This window comes from Heterocephalus glaber, unplaced genomic scaffold (genome assembly GCF_053883595.1).
Source record: "Heterocephalus glaber isolate CG9 unplaced genomic scaffold, H.glaber_assembly_v1.0 deba00001454, whole genome shotgun sequence".
In the NCBI taxonomy this organism is placed as follows: domain Eukaryota; kingdom Metazoa; phylum Chordata; class Mammalia; order Rodentia; family Bathyergidae; genus Heterocephalus; species Heterocephalus glaber.
The window spans coordinates 1,893,814-1,898,082 of record NW_028258303.1 but is presented as its reverse complement, the minus strand read 5'-3'; the positions used below and the strand labels follow the sequence as shown (position 1 = coordinate 1,898,082).

The 4,269-nt window shown below is 41.8% G+C and overlaps 1 pseudogene; it reads left to right on the top strand.

Moving 5' to 3' along the window:
• Positions 1-1,984: 1,984 nt before the first annotated feature.
• LOC101708531 (zinc finger and BTB domain-containing protein 18 pseudogene) lies at positions 1,985-3,557 on the top strand (annotated as a pseudogene).
• The last annotated feature ends 712 nt before the right edge of the window (positions 3,558-4,269 follow it).

Sequence of the window (4,269 nt, the reverse complement as noted above, 5' to 3'; positions counted from 1 at the left end):
AACTTTGCACTTACAATTCCTTCTGTCAACAGACCTCTTCACTCTCCTGTCCTCTCCTGTGGAAATACATAATTTGTGTTTGTATCAGTTCACTTGTCCTTTCATTATGCATTAATTGAGAATAGTGAAAACAGAAAGTTATGAGAACTCAGATGGTCCCAACAAAGGAGGGATAGTACTAAGAGCAGGAAAAACTGATCGGCATGAGTGGTTATATACAATACCCTATTTAGAGAAAGCCCAACAGTGGTACGCTTTACTGTACCACTGAGACTTGGCCTGATATTCCCTGACTATCAAATGGGGGTAAATGAATAAATTTCCCATCATGTTGTTCCTGGCTTATTGCTTGTAATGAAGACTAAGTATGCATAGTGTCTTTGGGGAACTCTGGTTGTGCTGCATTTGGTGTTCGGGATTTGGGACCTATATGGAGAAACCAGGGGTTAGAGGTCAAATCTGAGGATTCATATCCACCCACTCCTGGAAGACTTTCTTTACTTCTCTCGGGCCCTCTCCTTCCCAGTGTAGGTGAGATGCTCTTTTCCATGCTGTTTGGTAGCCTGTACTTATCTTTAGAGAAGAATGCTTGAACCTCTACTATAAATTCCTGTTCATTATTACCGCCATCTCCTGTTTGAATTCCATAAGGACACTGTTAAGAATATTCCATGACCTAGAACAGTGCCTGACACATAGTGGACTCTGAGTTAATAGAATGAAGTTCTGAGATCTTGAAAGACAACATGGAGTGAGTCTATAGATATAGTGTATTTATCCTCAAATTATTGGGGTAGAAACAAGGACAAGTAGAGGACAAGATGTCCCTGGATAATATTGCTTCAGCTTACTTGGTGAGAATCTATGGTTCCAATGCATAAACAGTATTATTTTATAACACCTTTGTATTATTCCCAAACTCAAAGAAGAATGGATGAGTGTTTCATCTTTAAGTGTGATGTTGGCTGTAGGTTTTGCAAGGATCCCCTAAATCACACTGTAGAAGTTTCCTTTTACTTCTCATTTTCTGAAATTTCTATCAAACTAGGTACTGAATTTTATTAAATGTTGTCTCTGATTCTATTGAGATTATGACATTTTCTTCTCAATATGGTCCAGTTGGTAAAAACTGGTAAAAATTTCAGTGCTGAACACTGCTGAATTTAGCACTCCTGATGTAGTGTCCTTTTCATATATTATTTAATTTGATTTGCTAAGATTATGTTGAGAATTTTCGTGTTCAGTTTTCAGATTTGGTAAGTTCTACTGACATCAGTTCATGTTCAATGAATCTTTCCTTATCTGTGCCCAGATTACTTTAACTCATCAAATAAATTCTTCATTTTTATATCTTTAAGAATCTTATTTAGTTATTTTTTATATTTTCTCTCTCTTCTCTGTTGTTCTCTTTCATTGTCATCCCTTTACTAGAGCATGTAACATTCTTCTAATAATTACGTGAGAAATCTCTGCCTGAAACTTAGCATCTAGCCATCTCTTAATCTGATTTTATTGACTCTTTCCTGTTTTGATGTTTTCATGTCCTTTCAGTTTTGATAGTTATTGTACATAAAAACATTCAAAAATAGTTTAACATTAATAAATATTACTTAGTACTCCGAGAAATTTATTCCTCTTTTTCTGTCACAAAGCTAGCATAGTAGCCTGCATTAAGGTAACTTGTAATTTAGTTTAGCCTGAGCTTTGTTTTACTTTTAATCAGTTAACCACTAACTTCCAAGTATTTGGGGGCAAGATGATAACCTATCCTTCAGAAGAAGTTGAGAGGGTAGAAATGCATGGCACTATTTCTGAAAACAGCATTTTAATTTGGGGATGAGTTTTTGAAAATGCAATATACTTTCATTTTTCTTTCTGTAGAATAGATATTTATTCTTTAAATATACTTTCAGTGTTTTAAAAATAAATTTAAAATCTTTGAGTCAACTGTCAAAATTAATACGTGGCTGGTGCCACTGTGTGCGTGTGTGGTTATGAAGTTAGTATGGAGTTTCCAGACCATAGTAGACATTTGCTGCAGTGTCTGAGCTAGCAGAGACACCAGGGCTTTCTTTGTGACTGCACTGTTCTGGTGGGAGATGCCCGGTTCTGAGCTCACCGAGCTGTACTGGCTTCGTGCAGCATGTATTTCCATCTCTTTTAAAAGGACCAGCTGGGCAAAACAGACATTGTTCATCTGAACAGCGACATTGTTACAGCCCCTGCTTTTGCTCTCCTGCTCGAATTCATGTATGAAGAGAAACTCCAGTTCAAAGACTTGCCTATTGAAAACAGGCAGCAGCTGCCACTTATCTCCATATGTATGACATTGTCAAGGTCTGCAAAAAGAAGCTGAAAGAGAAAGCCACCACGGAGGCAGACAGCACCAAAAAGGAAGAAGATGCTTCAAGTTGTTCGGACAAAGTTGAGAGCCTCTCAGATGGCAGCAGCCACATACATGAAGATGAAGGGGAAGATGAAAAATTGAACATCCTGCCCAGCAAACGGGACTTGGCGGCTGAGCCTGGGAACATGTGGATGCGATTACTCTCAAACCCAGCAGGCATCCCCCAGGCTGGCGGAGAGGCAGAGCCACACGCCACAGCAGCTGGAAAAACAGTAGCCAGCCCCTGCAGCTCAACAGAGTCTTTGTCCCAGAGGCCTGTCACCTCAGTGAGGAATTCGGCAGATGTTGACTGTGTGCTGGACCTGTCTGTCAAGTCCAGCCTCTCAGGAGTTGAAAGTCTGAACAGCTCTTATTTCTCTTCATAGGACGTGCTGAGAAGCAACCTGGTGCAGGTGAAGGTGGAGAAAGGGTCCTCCTGTGAAGAGAGTGATTTTGGCACTAATGACTATGACACGGAACACAGCACTGTGAAAGAAAGTGTGAGCACTAATAACAGGGTACAGTATGAGCCGGCCCATCTGGCTCCTCTGAGGGAGGACTCGGTCTTGAGGGAGCTGGATCAGGAGGACAAAGCCAGTGATGACGAAATGATGACTCCGGAGAGTGAGCGGGTCCAGGTGGAAGGGGGCAAGGAGAACAGTCTGCTCCCCCACGTCTCCAACATCCTGAGCCCTGTGGGCCAGATCTTCATGTGCCCCCCCATGCAACAAAGTCTTCCCCAGCCCTCACATCCTGCAGGTCCACCTGAGCACCCACTTCCGGGAGCAGTACGGCATCCGCAGCAAGCCAGCAACTGATGTCAACGTGCCCATGTGCTCGCTATGCCGGAAGACTTTCTCCTGCATGTACACCCTCAAGCCCCGCGAGAGGACTCATTCGGGGGGAGAAGCCCTATACGTGCACCCAGTGCAGCAAAAGCTTCCAGTACTCGCACAACCTGAGCCACCATGCCGTGGTGCACACGCGCGAGAAGCCGCACACCTGCAAGTGGTGTGAGCGCAGGTTCACGCAGTCGGGAGACCTGTTCAGACACATTCGCAAGTTCCATTGTGAGTTGGTGAACTCCTTGTCAGTCAAAAGCGAAGCACTGAGCTAGCCTACTGTCAGAGACTGGACCTTAGAAGATAGCTCTCAAGAACTTCGGAAATGATTTTATATATATAGTTGTGGTATCGTCTAAAAGCAGTCTGGTTTCCTGGAACTAAAAAGTTGGGATCTTAACTTGTTTTTGCACTTCAGAATAATAGCATGAGAATCTCACTAATTTAGCATTCTGATGAAAGAAACTTTAGAGCAAGTCAGAGAATAGAGAGGTACTTTTCTTTGAGGAATAGGTGAAGTAAGCCAATAAGAACCTTCGAAACAAATTGTCCTATCACAAAATGCTTTCATATGGCTTAATTCTGTCAACACTGCATTGTCTTTGGAGTTCATTTTTTGTGCCCCACATTTTTGGTTTTGTTTCTTAAAGTAGAAATTCCCTCCAGTTTTATTAGCCTCTGTGTCTCAAATTGCATGAACCTTTTCTGGCTGTTGGAAACCTGAATGCTTTTAGACCCAAACGGAAAATTTCTGAAATGCTGGATTATCTATTTTTAAACAAGCAGTTGACTTAAAACTTCCTGTGGCAACTTCTGGTTTTCTGTCGGTTCCCAATGAGAGAAATTCTGAAAGTACACTGGGATCACCAGGACACTGTCTTTGTGAAGGTTTACTTGGGATGAAAAATGATATTGCAGCTTCAGCAGTATTGAACTATGTGTTTAAAAATGTGAATTACTGTTCTTGTATACTGCAATTGATTACATGGGCCGGGGGGGGGGGATTGTCAAAGAATTTGACAGGTTGTGTTGATGCTCTTA